General features: G+C 35.2%; 1 protein-coding gene across 3 annotated transcripts in view; it reads right to left on the bottom strand.

Moving 5' to 3' along the window:
- Nucleotides 1-22,834, bottom strand: part of LOC150101823 (RNA-binding protein 5-like) — a 455,027-nt gene that overhangs the window by 24,965 nt on the left and 407,228 nt on the right. The window lies entirely within an intron of this gene.

Raw genomic sequence — 22,834 nt, 5'->3', positions numbered from 1 at the left:
TTAGAGCTAGACTTGGGGTGATACTGAGAGTTAAATCAATGCTGAAGTCATATTTTCCATATGCAAATAGCAAAATGATATCACTAAATTATACTCTGGACCATACATAGTTACTGAAATCCTTAACAGAGTGTGGGCATACTTTGTATGCCCACACTCTATTAAGTTGTGTGTGAAATATCTTCATGACTAGGTAACTTCAAATCATCTTTGTTTGTGCAAATGTTTTCTGTTCACAATCAAAACAAGAATATAAATTCTTGTATAATATACTTTGTAAAAATATATATATTAAATTTTTAAAAGTATTTTAATACCATATTAAAATTCTAATAATGCAATGACACCATTTTGCTACATGTATATGGAAAATGACTTCAGCATTGATTTAGCTCTCCAAAGGTCCAGTTCCAATGATGAGACTTAAACAATAAGATCAGTCTGTGTCAAGCCCCTTCTCATAAAGTATAGCAATATACACATTTGAAAGGAATGTTTGCTTTGCATCTACCCAATGGCAGCTCGTGGCTTGAAATTGTGGGGGGTGCTGCAACTTTAGAAATATACATATACACTATAAGTACAATGTATACGTGTTTGGATAAAATATCAAAATTATGGTAAAAATTTAAAAACAAATTAAACATGAAAAAAATATTGTTTATTATCGATAAAATTATACAGTTTATATATAATTCAAAATTACTTAAAAATAAAATCCATTCCTTTAATTGTAATTAAAGAAATGGATTTAAAATTTTTGGACATTACAATTAAATCCTTTAATTGTAATGTCCAAATATTTAAAGAGATGGAGTAAACATGATAAGCATTACGAACACTCTACTACTGGCACAAATTGCATATAAACAACAGATTTTAAAGAGCACGTAGGTCCATAGTAATAACTTTTAATTAATAAATAAGGTACAGATATTTCATACTAAAACTAACAGTACATCTTCAGTGTTACAAACAGATAGGAATGGAATACAAGTAACGAACATTCGGTGGATCACCTATTAAAATACATTGTTGTCGCAAGCTAGGAAATGAACGAAATTAATAAATAATTAATATTTAAGATAATTGTTTTTTTTAATGATTACATAAAATAAGTCTCCCAGATCCTCGAGAGAGAGAGAGACAGTCATTTCGATTTAAATTCGGTCAGTGTAAAATAGCTTCACAACTTTCTTTAAAGAGGTGTTCATATTTGAACCTGCATCTATGAAGGAGAATAGCTTTATCCCACTGGATATTATGGGTAGTGTTAATACTGTGTTGTGCTAGACCAGACTTCTGAGGTTTATTGTAATCAATATAATATTGATGTTCTTTAATTCTTTTATCCACAGAACGGCCAGTTTGTCCAAAATAAGAAACATCGCATTCACATGGTATTTGGTAAACACCAGCCAAAGATAGAGATGACAGTTTTTCTTTTGTAGAAAACAATAAGGAAGAAATTTTGTTGATAGGAATATACGGGAATTTTGATACTTTTAAAAAAATGTTACCTATAGGTTCTGAGATTCCTGGAATGTAGGGGATTGGAACTCTGCGGACTGTTGAAGAAACCTTAAGTATTGGAACATAAGATTCAATTATCTGTTGGATTTGATTAGGATTAGATTCCATTAACTTTTTAATGATGGAAAGTTCTTGTTGTAAGATTTCTGAAGAAGAGCAAACTCTATGCGCTCTATTAATTAGAGATTTAAGAATGCCAAATTTTTGAGATGTGTGGTGAGCAGACTTTTTATGAATATATCTGCCCATAAATGTGGGCTTTCGAAAGACGCTTGGAGATAAGGTACCAGAAGAAGTTCGAGTAAGCAGGATGTCCAAAAATGGTAAAGTACCAGAATTTTCCTTTTCCATGGTGAATTGGATACGAGGGTAAAGGCTATTTATCTGTTGTAGAAAGGTGGAAAGCTGATCTTCAGTATGTGATCAAATGGCAAAAACATCATCGACATAACAATTCGAAGAGACTATGTTTTCATCCATCTCTTTGGTTTCATTATGTCGATGATGTTTTTGCCATTTGGTCAAAAATTATTTTCAAATCATTTTCATCAACCACTGTTTTCACATCAATCCCTGTAACCTCTGCCATAACAATACATTCACTCGGATGATATAACCTTGCAAAGTGGTCACTCAGTAGATCAATAATTTCATATACACCTGTCACCTCTCTACCATTTACACTCATTAAAGTTATACTTCTGTAATCATTCTTATTACAATCTCATATTTGCCACATAACAAAAAAACTTTGGGATTTCCTTTTGCCTGCTCAGCTAATTTCTTCTCATAATCTGATTTCGCCTTCCTTACCATGCTGGATACCTTTCGTGCCTGATCATTGTACAGTTAACGAGTTAGCTGGTCACCTTTCTTCTTATATACCGTCCACAACTTTTTTTCTCCCCTGCTCATGCTTAATGATACTATCCATCCATCTAATTTCTACACATTTTATCCCCTTGACCTTGGGTATACAGTGTGATATTGCTTCCTTCAGATATCTCTTGACTATTTCCAATACACCTTCCCTTGCAGATCTTTATGCCATGGTACTGCTTTCTAAGTGTATTACAATCACATGGATTGTAGTTCCACATATAATCCTTCTTAACTGGAATTTCCACATGCTTTGCTACCTCCGAACACAAGACCACATGATCCTCAATGAACAAGTTATGGACAGGTCTGCTGATCTATAACCAGATCCAACACTCTTGCACCCCAAGTCCCCCCTCTCCATCACATTCTGCTTCAAGTAATTATCTCTCAGTAAGTGTAGAAATTCCATTTCCTTCTGCCACTGTGATTTTTTCCTTCAAATCTATGTCTTCAAAGTTAAAGCTCCCTTCTATAATAATTGCTTGACTTGTACTCATTGTATTATACTAATCAGCTGCTGCATGTCTTCCTCATCATCTCTGGCACCCAATGGCCTATAGCAATCAATTTTATATTTTGTCATACTGGCCTCAATCTCACACCATACTGACTCAAAAAACTACCATCCACTCAACCGACTCCTACTTTTGCTGACTGCAATTATTCTGCTATCAACAGCAGTACTCCATCCCCTGTCCTGTCTACTCTACCCTCCCTGAAATACTAAATCCAAGACATTCTATTCCTGTAACTACACCATCTGCTGTTAGCCAAGTTTTGCTAATGCCTGTAACCTTTAGCAAGATTGCACTAACAACTGTCCAAAACTCTTCCCCTTATTCCTGATGCTTTTAGCATTAGTATATAGAAACTGCAGCATTTCCTTAGGTTACCAACTACCTTCACATCCTGAACTGATTACCCCATTTCTGTTGCCTGAGAGACTACATTCCACAGTTAACACTTGCCTGTATCTGTGCTCATTTCTTCAGTTTTTCTGGTTTTGCATTTTCACTCTCGCAGTGAACAAAGTTCACTCTAGACCTAACTATGAATCCATTTAAGTGTAGTCCATTAGTAATGTACAATCTTTCTGTCCATCAAACTCAGGTCACAGGTCCACAAACTCTACATCCACACAACCTGCATAATGATTCATTAACTATCATTATCCCCCTTCTTAGTTCGCTTCTATCATGGTGTGGCAGCAGACTTACAAACTTCATCTTTTTGTTCTTTTTCACTTCTTCTAATTCATATCCTCCCTCATACAATACTTCTCACCTCGTAGGTCATCGGTTCCATCTCTGAAACAATCAGTTCTTGCACCTTCTCTTTATTATATGTGAATTGTTATATTCATTTCTTATGGCTACAACATGTTTGTCTAAAATCAACTGTCCACAGGGCATAAGTGATATCATTACCAAATAAGAATGCTATTGCATTTGTTACTTTGCCATCTCCATTCCTGTTTAATCAACTAACTTAAGGTATTCAAATTCAGAGATTTAATGGAATAAGAGCAAAATTAGCCCAAAATACTTAAAACAGCAGTATACAAGGAGCTTAAACCAATTTTAAATTATGGAGTTAAAATCAAGTAAAAAATGAAACATGTTGTGGTTATTCTAGGAAAGAATTTAAAAATACAACAGATAATTGAAAATTATATAACACTGAGATGAGCATTCTGAGGAAAACCAAAGATGTAAACAAATGAATACTCCCCTATTCAAGTACTGTCAAACTTGCCTTTCATCTACTCAACAATATGGACATTTACATCCAAGTCCATTTGTAAAAGAAGGCAGACAAAAGCCTGTAAATTACTGTCACCTCAATCTTAGAAAGGTCAACATCATACAGCCAACACTGTTACTACCTGTAGTTCAGCAATTAATTAGTAATCACAAATATGGATACCATTATTCTCATTCCATACCAGACAAAGCAACCACTTTTGAACATAAGCCATGGTAAAAATGCTCATGATATTACCATAGCATATCTTTCTTTTTACGTGGATACAGCACTCTGTTATGTGTATGTATTGTGCATGTGTGTGGTGACGAATCCAATGAGCTTGATAAGGAGGTCAAGAGACTATAGCTCCTCATCAATCATACAGAATGGAAATCAGCCTACATTTAGCCCATTCCAAAACCCATTCTGAAAAGCAGCCAACAAACTACATCTAATTGCCCTCACTTCCACTCTCTCAAAAACTACAGAGACCAATGTTTCCTCAGCTGTGAGCACTAATAACTCCCATCAAAAAGAGAACTCATGCACCTAGTAACTATGCACACAAAATTTTTCCCTTTCAGAATTTTTAATTTGGTCAATAATTATTGAATATACTATAAAAACAAATTATATCACAGATCATACTTATCACTTATTCTATTCAGTAATTTCCACAATGCATTTGCTCCAATATTACTCTAACTCATTTCAACTTAATATACTCCAATTAGTTACTTTAAGCCCGAGGGGAAACGTGTGACAAGTGTATCTAGAAACAGCAGTGTGTTACGTTTTTCAATCTCAATTGTGAACTGTATATGTTTGTGTTGCTTGTTTAGGTGGCCAAGGAATGTGTCTAGCGGCCATGAGACCAGATCGCGGAACAGATTACAGAACAAATTTCCTCCAGATATCACGGCGCTCTTTGCACATGTATTACGTTCTAGTTATTTTGTATGGCAAAACGCTTTCTACCTACAAAAAGAAGGCCCAGCCATGGGCTCGCCATTATTCCCCCCCCCCCAATTGCTAACTTTTATATGGAACATTTTGAACAACTTGCTTTAGGTTCCTCCCCTTTAAAACCCAAAGTCTGGCTTAGATACGTTGACGATGTTTTCGCAATCTGGTCTCATGGCCGCCAGACACTAGACACATTCCTTAGCCACCTAAACAACACAAATGTATGCAATTCACAATTGAGATTGAAAAACAAAACACACTGCCGTTTCTAGATAAACGTGTCACACGTCTCCCCTCGGGCAAGCTTTCCTTCACTGTTTACCGGAAACTGACACATACTGGCCAATATATATACACATAAACTCCTATCACCACCCAACACAAAAACTAGGTGTCATCAATACCCTAAAAAACAGGGCTCTGAAGATCTGCTCCAGTGAACAGGCACTGAAAGACGAATTTAAAGTGATCAGCAATATTTTTAAAAAAAAAATGGATACATCCAAAACACTATTAACAAAATTCTCCACAAGACCTCAATAAAAAACAAAGACAAACCAGACTACAATAAAACTATAACCATTCTCTATATTAAAGGGACATCAAACAAAATAAACAGAGTACTACAAAAATACAACCTCAAAGCCACCTTTAAACCTCCTGCAAAATTAAAAAGCTTACTCAACTCATCCAAAGACCCACTCCCTCCGCTGGCCAACCTGGAGTATACCGTATTTACTGCACCTGCAACATACCATACATAGGAGAAACAGGATGCACAATCCTGATCAGACAAAAAAGAACATAAAATATAATAATTATGGTGAAGCTGGCCTTTCTGATCATGCCCTGAACACCTTACATAGAATTGACTGGAAAAGCACTAATTGTCTACATCACACCAAAAACGGTATGAACGCAGTTCATACCATGTTTTGATGGGATCGTTGTCAACCACCCCAATGTAAGATCTGTGAGATCATTATCAATCACCCCAATCTAAACAATAATGATGGTCTAAAAATCCCATACATATGGAAGGCATATATTCGTCCCACGAATCCTTCCTTTCTAAGAACAACTATAAATAGGACTGTAGAAAATCCAGGATCCTAAATCTAAAATAACAACTTTGATACTAAAAAATAGGACATCACTGTTAAAGAAAAAATCTGCAAGAAAGAATGTTTATTCATGTTGTAATTTATAAATAATTTTATCAAAAATAGCAATTGTAATAGAAATAGGACATCACTGCATCACTGTTACTGGAAGTAACAGTGATGTCCTATTTTGATATCCATTCTTGCTTACATTATCTGTAAACAAGAATGTTTATTCATGTAATCATAAATTAAATCTAGCTTGATGTAATTATTATTATTATTATTTTTTTCACTAGAGGTCATGCCAGTGAGTAGCATGTGATCAAATCATTGTTTCTCTAGCTTTCAGTTTGAAATGTAACGCAGCTTGTCTTATATATTTATGTATATAAATTTTGCATATAAAACTCCAAAAACCTCCAAACAAGAACCTGGTCAATGAACAATCCATTATTTACATATTTAATTTTTTTTTTTTCCCTACTTAAATTTTGCTCTTCCTGTTTTTCTTTCCTTCACCAGAAGTCAGGCTAGGATCAATGGTTAACAGAGAAGTTATGAAGCAGTTACTAAAGCATATGTGATGTATCTTGTGTCCTTGTGTGTGTGTGTGTGTGTGTGTGTGTGTGTGTGTGTGTGTGTGTGTGTGTGTGTGTGTGTGTATTCCTAAAGATGACTTTGATATCATTATTACAAACAGGCAACACCAAACAGACCTCCCGCAATGAGTCCACAGACTCATTGCGGGAGGTCTATTTCAAAAACATTAATAAACAATTATTAATACCTGTTAATACCATACTTTATCTTGAAATCATTCACTGACCGACTGGCAATCTATTCCACTCATTCACCACTCTCCAAGCAAAAAATCTAATCCTCACTACCTTGCTAACCACACTCTTACTCAATTTACATGGATGACTTCTAGTTTTCCTCACATTATTCACATACTGAAATATTTTTTCCACATCAATCCTATAACCCCCCCCCCAAGCAACTAATATGTCTTTATGATATCCCTCCTTATTTGCTGATCAACCAGCTTCTGTAACTCACAAATCTACAATCTCCCCTATATGGAGCATCACACAGTTCTGTCATCATCTTAGTTTACTTGCCTTTGAATCTGTTCCACCTCATCCACATCGCTAGAAAACCTGGGCAACCAAATCTGTGTGCAATAATCCAGACGAGGCCATATCAAAGCCTTGAGAAATAATAACCCTCTTATTTCTGCATTCCAGAGTGTTCTTCAATAATCAAGTAATCTTACGAACTGTTTTACCATTTTGGCAATATGTCCTCTGAATTTCAACTTCCTATCCACCAATACCACCAAATCCTTGGATTTATCAAGTTCCTGGAGTACATACAGTCAATAAAGATTACACAGTTAGTAATCTTTTCACTTCAAAATGCATAACCTTACACTTTATCACATTAAATTGGCATCCATTCCTCTTTGCCCATACTGCTCATCTATTTAAACCATCTTGCATCATTTTCAAACAACTGAATATTTCTGCCAGATCATTAATAAACAAACTAAACAAGACCCAAGAGCCATGTGGCATACCACTAGTCTCAGATCTCCTACAGGATTGCAAACCTGTATAAATTACTCAACTGTGTGGAAAGCTTATGTGTTCATCACACATGTGGATTGGATTTTAACAGATGCAAAACACAGATTGATAAGAAAATAACTATTTATTGACTTAATTGCTAATATTTCACAGTATTTTATCCAGCATCTTCAAAGCACACAAACAAAGTTTGTTACAGTAGCGAGACAACTGCGATCCAGTGTAACAGTGGGACTAGTATGAGTAACTGTAGCATGCAACACAAAGACTAAAGTCCCAATTAGGTGCCTCTAAGTTGGGGGAAAAAAAAACGAGAGAGAGAAAGCAGGTATTACTTTGGTCTTAGGATGACTGTCTCCCAAATCTTTGGTAGATTTATACAGCCATACTTGTTGAGGTTTGGAGTATGTTTCAAGGCTTCTGTTGATTCCAGGAACAACCTCTCTGACTCGTAAAAGCTTCTGTGTAGCACTTTCTTTTTTTTTTTTTTTTTTCTTCAATTGATCCTGTGTGCAAGGATATCCAAAGCATGGTCTGCTAGACCCGACTAGCCATAGCGAAAGTGTTGATATATTTTTTGTGTTCACTGAGGCAGATGTCCACAGTCTTTCCTATTTGTCCATAGTAGGCTCGATGACATGAACAGGGCACTTCACAGACTCCTGGATGTGATAAAGGAGAGAATCTGTCCTTAGGTGAACAGATGAGAGTTGGCAATTTCACATAAGGTTTAAATGCGGTGCATAGTTGGTGTTTGTTAAGCACTCTACACATCTTTTCAGATGTGCCTTTAATGTATGGGATGGTAACAGTTTTGTTGTAGTCTTCTGTGGTGGACAGTGGGGGGGAGATTTTTGGGGAGCATTTAGTATTTTATCCATCTTATGGGGATTATAGTCATTGGTCAGGAAGGTGTGACATAGGTGAGAAAGTTCAGTAGTGAGAGCAATATCATCAGAACAAATTTCTCTAGTTCTATGGGTTAGTGTTTTTAAGATACCATATTGTTGAGAAGGGTGATAGTGTGATTGTTTATGTAAATATCTCCCTGTATGTGTGGGTTTTCTATAAACCGAGAATGAGAAGGGCAGACAGTTATTGGCTTCTAGTTCCATTGTAAAGTGGATTTTTGGGTGTTGGCTATTTAGATGCACTAAAAATGTATTCAATGTGTCTGGGCCATGTGGCCAAATAGCAAACACATTATCAACATGGCGTAGCCAGAGACTAGGTCCTTCCTGGACACACTAATCATACATCTTCCAGAAGGTTTCTTATCATTCTCAATTTAGAGAAAGCCCACACATACAGGGAGATATTTACACAAACAATCACACCATCACCCTTCTCAACAATATGGTATCTTAAAAGCACTAACCCACAGAGCTAGAGAAATTTCTTCCAATGACATTGCTCTCACTGTGAACTTTCTCACCCACGTCACACCTTCCTGACCAATGGCTATAATCCCCATAAGATAGATAAAATACTAAATGCTCCCCCCAAAATCCCCCTCACTGTCTACCACAGAAGCCTACAACAAAACTGTCACCATCCCATAAATTAAAGGCACATCTAAAAAGATATTTAGAGTGCTTAACAAACACCAACTATGCACCACATTTAAACCTTATGTGAAATTGGCAACTCTCATCCATTCACCTAAGGCCAGATTCTCTCCTTTATCATATCCAGGAGTCTATGACGTGCCCTGTTCATGTCATCGAGCCTGCCTACTATGGACAGACAGGAAGAACTGTGGACATCCACCTCAGTGAACACAAAAAATATATTCAGCTCTTTCGCTATGGCAAGTCAGGTCTAGTAGACCATGTTTTGGATACCCCCCCACACACAGGATCAATTGGAAAAAAACAAAAGTACTACACAGAAGTTTTGAAACATACTCCAAACCTCAACAAGTATAGCTGTATAAATCTACCAAAGATTTGGGAGATAGTCTGTTTTCTCATTCCCCCCCCAACTTAGATGGCACCTAATTAGGACTTTAGTCTTTGTGTTGCATGCTACAATTACTCATACTAGTCCCACTGTTACACCGAATTGTGGTTGTCTTGCTATAACAAACTTTGTTTGTGTGCTCTGAAGATGCTGGTTAGAATACCAGCGAAATATTAGCAATTAAGTCAATAAATAGTTATTTTCTTATCAATCTGTGTTTCACATCTATACCATTAAAATCCATTCAACATATATAAATTATTGTCTGGTATGTCTCCAACAACAATCTTCATCTGTTAACCACATCACCAGTTTCATATCCATACCCATTTTATGTATCAGGTATCCTATCAAATGCCTTTGAGAAGTCCAACAGTATGAAAATGTGGCCATTACCTTTATCCAACTCAGCCTTCACCTTATTACAGAAGGTGAGTAAGTTACCAAAGCATGACCTACCCTTCACAAAGCCATGTTGTCCCCCATACAGTATCTCATTACTATCCACCCATTTTTGAATTTTGTCTTTAATCAACTTCTCCAATACACTGACCACCACTCCTAAAATGCTAACTGGTCTATAATTACCTACTTCACTCTGATTTTGCCTTCCTTACCATATTAGTCACTCTTCTGGCCTGTGCTTTATATTACTCACAGGATTGCTGGTTACCTCTATTTATGAATCTATCTATTATTTATCATCTATTAGTATTATTATTGTCCGCGCAGTTAGCCAAGTGGCTTTGCGCTTCGCAACCATATGCCTGGGGAAGGAGTGTCCTAGGTTTGATTCCCGTTGACGACGTGAAGAGCTTAAGGATCTTCCTCAGCCATAGCCAAGTTAGCCGGTTTTGGGTGTGGACAGTAGGGTTTTTTCCCACCAGTTTATCTGGGGATTTTCATCCTGCAAACAGGCAAACCGGACCCATGAACACACAGGCTACAGTCATAAAAATAAGGCAACGGGAAACCACCTTGCATCACTATCTCCCTAGTAATCAGCTGTAACCCTCTCAAAGAAAGGAAGCCACAGGATCAGATCAGTATTATTATTATCTTTTCTTTATTCTCTTTAGCTCTGGGGAATTTGCACAACTTAAAAGCAGCCACTACTTTTACATTATGGAACAAATACAAAAATAGGAGGAGTAGGATTTATCATTAATCCTTGTGAATATCTGTAACTGTTAAAAGACATATACAAAAATTGAACAACAACAATAAAATAGCAAATCCCTATTTTATTGTCATGCCTTTGGAATTCTGGAATTCCAAAGGCATGACAATAAAATTGAAAAAGTAACCAATTTAAGATATGCAGATGATATTGCATTAATTTCAGAATCAGCACAAAACCTACAGGAAATGATAAATATACTTAACATAGAAAGCAAGAAGATAGGTCTTAAAATAGAGGAAAAAAACAAAAGTTATGTTCAATAAGTACTTAAGAGCAAAAACAATAAAACTTGATGAGTTAATAGAAATAGTCTCCTCTTATGTGTACTTGGGACAACTTTTTTTAACATTGAAAATGGATTACAGAGTGAAATTAAAAGAAGAAGAATACAGTTAGCCTGGTATTCATTTGAGAAACTGAACTACATCTTCAAAAATAACTTACCCATCTGCCTGAAAGTAAAGTATTCAACCAATGTATATTACAAGCACTCACCTGTAATATGGCATATGGCTCAGAAACCTGGGTACTAAGTAAACAAATGGAAAAACAAATACTGATGATGGAAAGAAGAATGGAGAGAATCATCCTAAGAATAACATTAATGGATAAAAAGAGGAAGAAATGGTTCAGATCACAGACAAAAGTCTTGGATGCAATAGAAATTGTAAAAGCATCCAAATGGAGATGGGCAGGACCATAGATGGACTAGAAAAGTAACAGAATGGATGTGAGAATGAGAAGATAAGAACATCCAAAAACAAGATGGGCAGATGAAATAGAAAAACTGGCTGGAAAGAGATGGATGGCAGAAGCTAAAGACTGAGAAACTGGAAGATCAAGAGGGAAGGCTTTCATTCAGCATTGGATTGAAAATCGCTGAGAAAGAAGAAGAGAAGAAGATTATTATCTATTTTTTTATTATTATTATCATCATCTATCTATAAATATTATTATTATTATTGTACAAGTATTTTTCCATGGAGTCAGAAGACTCATCATGGGAGATCCCTTGATTCACACAATACCTATCATACTTCTTAAGCATTCACTGATGAAGCACTCACAACCACCTCTGAAAACCCATTCACCACCCTCCAAGCAAAGAACCTAGTCTTAATACTCTTGTTAACCACATTACACAATTTCCACTGGTGACCCACTGTTCTCTCCCTTCCCACCATGTATTGAAAAAGGTCTTCAGTGTTCAATCCTATAAAACTCCTTTAATAACTTAAATGCTAATATCATGCCTCCTTGTTTTTGACCATCGACTAATTTTTGAAGCCTACAGACCATCAATCTATTCTCATAGGGAACATTCCACAGACCTGCCACAATCTTTGTCACTTGCCTCTATATCCTTCCACTTCATCACCATAAAATCTGGGAGTCGAGATCTTATTAAAGCCTTATATGGGGTGCAATAACCTCTCTATCCTCCTTGATTGTGTATTCTTCAAAATCATGTAATCTGATGTGCTGTTTTGATTACCTTTGCAACTTTCTCTCAAAACTTCAACTCCCTGTCCACAATTGTACCAAGTCCTTGGCCACATCAGTTTCCTGCAGTTCAGTTCCATCAATATAGTACACAGTTTCTGATTTCTTCCCAAAGTCCATCACCTTACACCTGGCCACATTGAACTGGCACTCAATTTACCTTTGCCCATACTGTTAATCAATTTAAGTCTTCCTACAAGATTTATGCATCACCTTCATTTACTGTTGTTCTTCCCAGTTTAGCAAAAACTGAATATTTCTTGTCAAATTTCCTATATCACTGATATACAAATTAAACAAGAGAGGACCATAACTATAGATCACACATATACCACAGTTATAAGTACAATTATAAAACAACAATAGAAACTGAATTCAAAAAACAGCAGTGTACGCACATGCTTAAATTGAAATCTCTCTCTATGTATAGTCACATATTCATAGATTAAACCTAATGGGCTGAAATAAAAACTATTAAATTAAAATATAACAGTTAAATTTAATACAATTGAGGATAATTTCCCAAACTTTTGGAATAGTGAGACAGTCATTCCAATTAAGATTAGGTCTATGAAGTAAGACTTCAGTACTTTCTTTATATATTCATGTTTCATGTTTATATGATATAAAAAAGTGATACATAAGATGAAACATTTACATAATAAAGGTTATTAAATGTGGCATATGTGTGATTCTATAGTTATGGATACTTCACAGGTTTCACTATATAAGAAAATAGAGGACCATGTACTGAGCTCTGTGGTACACCACTGGTCCCTTGCCTTCTCCTTGACTCAACTCCTCAATAAACCACTCTCTGATATCTGTACATCAGCCAGCCAACCTCTAATACAAATCACCAGATTCATACCCATTTTGCTCCAATTTACCCAAGGGAGTTCTATGTGGAATTTTGTCAAATGCTTTTGCAAAGTCTAACAATATCACTAAGTAGTCATTTCCATTTTCCAATGCTAAAAAAAAAAAAGGAAAAAAAAAGTCACTTGATTATAAAAATTGAACAAATTATTAGGGCAAGACCTACCCTTTACAAAACCATGTTGTCCCTTATAGAATATCATATTCCTATCCACCCAGTCTTGAATTCTGTCTTCTGCATGTAATTTGCTACTTCTGTCTTGGAATCTCCTTAATGGAATGGGATATTTTGACTTCTTTCCACTACACTGGCACCTTCCCACTACTGAGGCTTAAATTAAACAGCATAGTCAGAGGAGATATTGAAAGGAAATTTAGTCTGAATAGAGACTTGGGACACTGGTGAACAGAGAGTAAACATCAAAACTGATCTAGTCAATGTAATAATGCTATGTGTTGGAGTGTGAGGTTTTTTTTTTATACTGGGTAGTGGGATGAGTGTTTATTTGTATGTGTGAAGGGGTGTTACCAGTATATTGGGAAAGCACACTTTGGCTAAATGTATGTAATAACAGTACTTTGGCTTTGTGTATAATTAATTAATATTATTAATATAAATACAAAAAACAATGTATTATATCACTGATTACAATTATGCAAGGGTTCAAACTTCACAGAAAAGTGAACTTTGAATCCTTCCAATTCAAAGTTCATTGATACATTACATACAAACAAAATTTAGAACTTTCATGGCAACTGACTGACAGCTTTTGTAAGGCACATGATCACATCTAGTTTTATTCCAATATTATAGAATTTCTGCACTACTAGAAGCATTATCACCATGTGCGCACATTATTGGTGTAATTGGTCAAAAAAAAATCCTACAGGTATAGTCACAATCAACATTGCATAACATTCAATAAAAACAGTAATTCACAATCAGAGGTACACAGTTGCAGACCTAAATTAATAAAATTAGTATGAAACACTACTAATGAATTAAAGTCACAAGAAATGAAACATAAGCATTTATTTCAACATCTATTCAGAAGGAAATTCCAATGATAAAAGAAGCTGAATGTTGGGCAGATTGCATGGGCAATGTATGAAGGAGGAGCAAGAGCTTGACTCGCTCTTGCTTGTTTACCAGATTTTTATCAAATATTCCCAAGCATGTACTTTCAGTTGGATGTGCAAATAAAATGAAAATGGCTAAATCAAGCTACAGAAATTCAAATTCATATAAATCAAACATAAGTGTCCATGTACATGCCATTTATTTGCTACAGGTCCTGCCTCTCATGTGTGAGAGTAATATACAGGTAGTCCTTGACTAATGATTCACACTTACGATGGCCAAAATTATTATTATTAAAAATTCTCTAATTTAACTTTGCCGCCAGCAATTATTATTATTAAAAATTCTCTAATTTAAATTTGCTGCCAGCATATACATACATACAGTATATCACATTGCAGCATCGTCGTTAGTCGACAAGCAAAGCCTATCACCAATAAGCATTAGCCGCTGCTATGATTCATCCACTTCTAAACTTATCACAACCTTTGGCATGTTAGTTGCTAATCAGCAGTCGAAGTGCTCATTTTTCTCTCGTTGCAATTTTTGTATCTCATCGTAACCCTATCATGTCCAGTAAGAAAAGTAAAACTACTGATGAAAATTCCAACATAAAAAAGAAGGCGAGGAAAGCTTTAAGTTTAGATGTTAAAATGAAGGTGATTAAAGCATATGACAAAGGAAAGAAAGTCGGTGAAATAGCATGAGAAGAAAAACTATTGCATTCAACTGTTTCAACAATCATAAAAGATAAATCAAGAATAATGGAGGCAGCTAAAGGGGCAGTTAATATGAAATGTACAATTTTAACGAAAAAAAGAGAAGGGCCAATTCATGAAATGGAAAAGCTTTTAATGATATGGATAGATGATCGAATCAACAAGAATATTCCTCTCAGTTTGTTTATGATTCAAACAAAAGCACGCAGCCTATTTGACAATTTAAGGAAACAACAAGAAAAACATGGCAAGCATACATTTAACACTAGTAAAGGTTGATTTTATCGATCAAAAGCCAATTTAACTTACATAACATACAAATAACGGGAGAAGTTGCTAGTTCCGATTTTGAAAGTGCTGAAATTTTCAAGAAAAATCTGAAAGAGATGATAAAAGATGCAGGATATTTGCTAGAACGAACTTACATTCACAGAGAAGCTACATCGGCGCCTGGCTTTAAGGCATTTAAAGATAGGATTATGCTTCTTCTTGGAGGAAATGCTGTTGGTTTTAGATTAAAACCATTTCTTGTTTACCCTTCACAAAACCCCAGAGCTTTGAAAAACATTGACAAGAATAAATTGCCGGTGTACTCTAAGGCTTGGATGACATTTTATTCGAAGATTGGTTCTTAAATTGTTTTATTCCAGATGTACATGCCTACTGTCTTGAAAAAACATTCCTTTTAAAATTCTATTGCTACTTGACAATGCTCCAGGACATCCTCTTCACATCGGCGATTTGAATGAAAATATAAATGTGATGTATCTACCGCCCAATACAACAGCTGTAATTCAGCCTATGGATCGTGGTTGAATTGCTCTCAAGACATATTACCTGAAAACTACATTTTCTCAAGCAATAACAGCAATGGACAACGATGCTAAAACATTACGCGAGTTTTGGAAAAATTACGATATTAAACAATATATCCAGAACATTGAAACTTCATGGAAGGAAGTATCGGAAAAATGTATGCAAGGAATTTGGAAGAAGTTACTACCGCAGGAGACACTCGAAGAGTACAATGGGCATAGTATGTTAGAATAAATTGGTGAAGAAATCGTTGAAATTGCAAGAAAACTGGATTTAGAAATCAATATTACCGATATAGAAGAATTAGCAGATCACGAAGAAGGTGAACTGACTGATCAAGACTTGATTTTCCAAAACGAAAGAGTTGTAGGAGAAGAAAGGAATAACGAGGAAGACGAAGAAGAGAAATCGTTAAAAAAATTTACTGTAAAAGGATTAGCTGAAGTATTTTCTAAACTAAATCAAGGACTTCAGCTACTCAAAAATATGGATCAACACTGATTGTTTCGCCAAAGTCAAAAAGCAAATTCAAGAAGCAGCCAGGTGTTATCACGAAATATATGAAGAAAGAAAGAAAAAACCCAACAGACAACATTAACCAATTTTTTTATTTCTACTCCCAATCGCGACCATATCATCCAAATATGTGACAGTTACTCACCTGTTTAATTAAAGACACTGTTAATAAGTTTTTTGTTTATATTAACTAACATTTGAAGGAATTTCAAAGTAAAATAAGTGCATTATTTTTGATAAGCGTTTATGTATTTTTTTCTTAAATTTTTCTTTCTTAATTTTGTATTTATGTATTTGTATGTGCTAATAAGTAATTTATAAATGTTTATGTAAGTTTATACATTTTTCACTGTTTTAAGTTATATAGAAACTTAATTTATGAAAATATTATAACAGAAATCAAACAAATCAAGAATTAACAAAAGTCCTCGACTTACGATGGAGAGGTTGGAACGTAACCCCGTCGTAAGTCGAGGACTACCTGTATATTATTATTATTACTATTATTATTCGTGACACCTCCAAGGAGCCAGAAGACTCATCGCGGGAGGACACCTATTGTACAACTCTCCATCTCCACCACTACACTGATCATCTAATACCAATCATCTACATCAACGCCATCTACTGCCCACCACCACCACAGCTAGTATTTTTTGTCTGTAAATTGCGTGTGTTCTGAAGGGCCTGATATATATATATATATACACAGTGGTATCTCGCTAATCTGAACCTCTTTAGTCCAAACCCTCCAGTAATCCGAACTGCGGTTTGAAAGAAAAAAAAAAGTTTTATTACGTATCATTATTTTGTGTACTATTATTTTTATTTAATAATTATTATGTTAACTATTATTATTTATTTTATTATTATTACAGTACAGTATTTTTTCATACTGTCGATTGTACGGTTATACTGGAGGCCTATTTTGATTTACTGTGTGTTCACGTTTCCTTTTTTATACTGTACAGTACGTCCTGTATTGTCGGCATGAATCACAAATATACACAAAAAGAGGAAATTCAAAACGTGCTTAATTTGGTTAAAAATATAAATCCAGATGTTGAAATTTCACAAACAGATGTTATGGAATGGATTACAGGTAGAACCGAAAGTGAATTCGAAATCAAATCAGATGCTGAAATTATAAATATGACGCTACAGAATGAATTAGAAGACGATGATGATGAAGAACTCGAAGAAAAAAAGTAAAACATGAAGAGGCAGCTGACAGTTTTAATATGTGTATAGAATGGGCTAAGCAGAATGATATGCCATTCCATAAAATTTTGTTGCTAATGCAGCTCCGAGAAGAAGCATTCGAAAAAAGTTTAGCTTCCAAGAAGCAAAAGAAAATCGGTGACTTTTTTTTTACAAAGAAATAAAAACCTTTTTTTGTGTTATTTTGTGAAACATTTTTTGTGTTGTGTGATAGAAACATATCAAAAGATATCAAGAAAGTGATATTTTTTATGCAAATTAAGTTACGTACTGAACTATGCAATTTTATTAAATCAGAATTCTCAACAATACAGGTACGTACAAATTAAATTTTTTACTAAAATAAACTTGTGTAGTGTATTATTTTTTTGTTTTACATTACAGTACAGTAAATTTTTTTCTATCAGTTAATTTATTTACAGAATTAAATTGATGTAGCATTAGAATCTGATTATTTTTGTCTTAAACGCTAGTTACTGTTGTCTCTTGGGGGAAAATTCGCTAATCCAAACAAACATGGTTTTTATTTGTTCGGATTAGCGAGATACCACTGTATATCATATCATATATATACCAATATTTAGGGTGTGATAGGTGTGAAGTGCACAAACACAGAATAGCAATATCACTGATATTATATTTTTGCATTTATTGCTGTTTAAAACTCCCCTAATTGTTTCCTGGTTTCGCATGATTCCTAAAATTAAACACAATATACTAAAGCTTCACGAAGAGGACACTTTCCAACGTGCAAACATTGCATCACATTCACATTAATAGCCTGGGTATGCGGTCACAAATACATACACCTTTGAGCCCTTTGATCAGATGTCCAGATGGTGCAGTGGGTCAAATTCTTAGTATTCTAGTGGGTTTTAAACCCAGAACAGGGACAATTTCTAGGTGCTATTGTCTCAGCTGAGCACTGAGACAATAGTACCTAGAAATCAGTGGCTGTGATTGGTTATTGTGTCAACTAACTGAATTGAATGCTAGAACTTGTCACGAGTTGCTGTTTTTGTTTTCTGAGTTGCATCTGTTTTGATTGTGTGAAGGTGAAATGCATGTTTAGGACACTGATATAAACAAGTAATTTTCTATAAATAATTTCTAACATTTTTGCCATATTTGCAATGGGGAAGGAACAGTGTTTACAATCTAAGTCCTGTTTTCTGCCAGAACTTTCGCGGGTTGTATGACTGATTATAGTCGAAGGAGGTCACAGAATGTATGTATAAATATGTGAGTAAAACAAGCCATTTCAGCCTTTTTTTTTATTATTCAATCCGGAAAAAAAAAAATTTCCCCAAGTGATTATTTTTTCTGATTTCCATGAGTATTATATGGAAATCTCACCACTAAGCATAAACCCTTTGTGCTTCTGACATAAACTTCAGAAGTGAACTTTATGATTTGCATATTTAAAATTATAATAATTGTTAAATTAAAGCATTCAAAATTATCCTACAATTAATTGCACAGGACCAATTAAGATGAGCACTGATGTGCTATATACACTCTTAAATTTTTCATACATTGATAAAAATGCAATCATACAGTCAAATTGACATGAATTTTGTAGCACTGGTTGCATAAGCCACACAACCTAAATGGCATGCGATGCCACTGATATATGTATATATATGTAAAGTAAATAGAGAACATAATTGTACTTTGTGTTTCTAAGAGTTATCAGGTCAGATAGTGAGAAATATAGTCTGTAGTGAGAAATCATTTCTCACTATATATATATGTAGCATACACCATGATAATAAACTTGCCTGTTATGACAAACATCTAAGCCAAAGCTCCAGTAGTATCAATGCTAATCTACAGCAATTCTATAGCATCTTTTAGATTCACTATAGATTTGTTTTTGCTAACCAATCACTATACTAACTGTTCTTTGTACTTAAAAGTTTGCTGTGAAAGATAATTGTATGTTTCTGTTGATGTACAGCCAGTGGCGATGGTAGGGTCTTTGTTGCCCATATGCAATTTCTATTTAAGCGCCCCTGTAACGATCTGGGTGTGTGTGTGTGTGTGTGTGTGTGCGCGCACGCGCACCCGCCCCGGCAGCAGTCCCCCCCCCCCCTTTGTAGCAGCACTCACATTCGCTGCATCTGTGCTTCTGCTGGCCCTGTGTATAGCTATGTATGGTTCTCTTCATCATCATCAAATTCCTGCCATGTACCCTCAAGAGGTGTACAGGATATGATAGTACTACATGAAAAAAATTACATCATTACTAACTTCCTATCTACAATTTTCCTCCAAATCAGTCTATTACTTGTCAAGACTCCAACATTATCAGATCTTATATTTCTATCATCTAAGGCACTTTGTACCATATCAATCCACCTATATCTTGGTCTTCCTCTGGGTCGTTTTGCTGCCAACCCAGCAGAGAACACTTGTTTTGCTAATCTTTCTTCGTTTGTTTTGCTAATCCATCATTTTTCCAAAATTAAAAATGATGGTTCTCTTAATATGTAAAATATTAAGAGAACCATACATAGAATGCGATTTAAAAAAAAAAAAAAATTGCATTCTGTTCTTATTCTAGTGAAATACCTCCTAACTAGTATAATGAATATAATCAAATGAACTAATCATATGAAATATTCAGCTTTAATTGCATCATTTTTAGATTTACATATGATGAGAAATGAATTTATATACAAAAGACTGCTTGTATATAAATGTGTTGTAAAAATGGTGCAATTAAAGCTGAATATTTCATATTATTAGCTCAGAAGTAGCGAGCTTTGGCAACAAAGCTCACTACTTTTGAAGGGGGGGAGAGAGAGAGAGAGAGAGAGAAAAGATTTTTCACTTCATTTTTGAAGTGAAAAATCTTGTTATTTCTTGTTAATGGTCCATATTGTCAATAGTTGAAATACTTATTATCCTTAATCATGATATGTTAATATATAATGATCATTTATGGCAATAAAAGATTAGGAATTCGTAATACAATGCTACCATCCTGCTTTTATTTCTTTGGTCTTTACAACCAAAGCGCTCCATCAATATCAACTAAGGCACGTAGGCTCTATAAAACTGAAGCTGGCATGCCATATATATATATATATATACAGGGTGTTCGGGATAAATTTGACATATTTATAATTAATTATATTTTTCCGTAAGTTACATGTATTAACACACACTTCTCTTCATTTAAAAGTTTGGACCCTTCTTCATTCATATACAAGATGTCAGAAAGGATGGATAGCTGGAACCCACCTGAATCATGGAAGAGAATAACTTGTATCATGATGATTCGTGCCCGCCATCAAAATAAGGATATTACGACTGCTGCCCAATGCTCCCTGAATACAGTAAAAACAATCAGGCATGAACTAGAGACTTGCAATGGTGACTACGAGGATGTAGCAAGAAGAAAGATCCCTAGCAGACGATCTGATTGCGTTCGTACAGCAGAATTCCTCGCAAATCTGCAGGAACAGGTGTTGAAGAACCCTGGCATTGGAATTCGGGCTTTGTTCGTGGAGTTGCTAACTGTAGTCAAGCCCTGGATAACAAGGGTAGCCAATGGTAGGCCGTATGTATGGCAGCAGGATTCGGCCCCTTGCCACACCTCTGGGAAAAGTCAAAAATGGTTGTCTGAAAATTTCTACGACTTCACCAGTCCAAATGTTTGGCCTCCAAACTCCCCAGACCTTAACCCCATGGATTATTTTGTATGGGGTGCAGTTGAAAAAGACACCAATCGCACTTCCAGTAATACAAAAGCCCAGTTAATGGATAAAATTAAAACAGTTTTTGCGGCCCTTCCCAGGGAGACTGTAGCATCAGCTTGTTCGAGGTTCCGAAGCAGAATTGAAGCTGTGATCGATGCTAATGGTGGTTATTTTGAGTAAATCTTGTTGATAGTATTGTAATTAATTCTGCCTGTAATGTTTTTTTTGTCAATTCATTAAATTTAATAGATACAAAGAAGATTTTCTTTTTCCTTACGAAACTGTCAAATTTATCCCGAACACCCTGTATATATATATATATATGTTGGTGAATGTGTAAAAACATGTATGCCTGGTGTAAAAGGATTATGGTACACAGTCAAATGAAGCTCCACTAGATGCACAGTAAGTGCATCCAACTATAATGTACATACTCATGTATTCACACAGCCCAGGATGAATGTGTTAATATGATGCTTTGGTAGTAAATTGTAAAATGTCAGTGGTTTTCAAACTTTACATAGTAGACCACCATCCTACCTTGGGAACATTCTCATGTTTCCCTTTCTTTTTGTTAAACAGTTGATGCGGAGGACACCAACCTGTAGAAGTAAGGAGATTCATGTTCCATTATATAAGGCTTTGATTAGACTACACATGGGCTGCTGTACACAGATTTGGTCACTTGGTTTTCAAAGGATGAAGAGCTGTTGGAAAGGGTCCAGAGGCAACTGATTAGGTAGTTTCTGATCTCTGGAATGTTGAATATGAGGAAAGATTGAGAAGATGCAATTTACAGAGTCTAGTGGATAGGAGGAAGAGGGGGATGATATGATAGAGACCTACAAGTGAGTAAAGAGTGTTATAGGATCAATGCTGAAGAGGTTTTAAAGAAAAAAGGTGGGAGATGAGGGGATAACCAGAGGTCATCTCTGGAAGCTGTATAAGGAGGGTGTGAGCAGGGGGAGTGAAAAGTAGGTTTTTTGCATGTAGAGTTGTGAATGATTGGAATGCCTTGCATGAGAGGGTGGTATCTACAGAGAATATGAGTGTGTTTAAGGCACTGTATGATGAGCTGTGTGTATGATAAAAGGACCTCCTAAATGAGTCTTTGACTCCATGGGTCTTAGGATAATAACAACAACAAAAATGCTTTTTATAAGTATTACAAGGATTTATCGTAAGTTTTATTAATCTGATTTGTATTTTATTTATTTAAAATTAATCCATTTATTAATCAGTTAATTTTTTCTATGGCTGTATTGAAATATACAAAGAAAATTAATGTCTAAAAACAATTACATATGATAGAACTAAGGCTAGTTATATTTATCATTAAAAAATATATTAGTATGTGGAGCTGTTCTTCAAAACTAAGTCCTCCAAACTTGCAATGTTCTTAACTCAAATTCATATAGGATGAGA

The sequence above is a fragment of the Typopeltis vanoorti genome, chromosome 11 (assembly GCF_054136105.1).
Source record: "Typopeltis vanoorti isolate ZY-2024b chromosome 11, IOZ_Tvanoo_1.0, whole genome shotgun sequence".
Classification (NCBI taxonomy): domain Eukaryota; kingdom Metazoa; phylum Arthropoda; class Arachnida; order Uropygi; family Thelyphonidae; genus Typopeltis; species Typopeltis vanoorti.
This window is presented reverse-complemented; position numbering and strand designations above follow the sequence as displayed.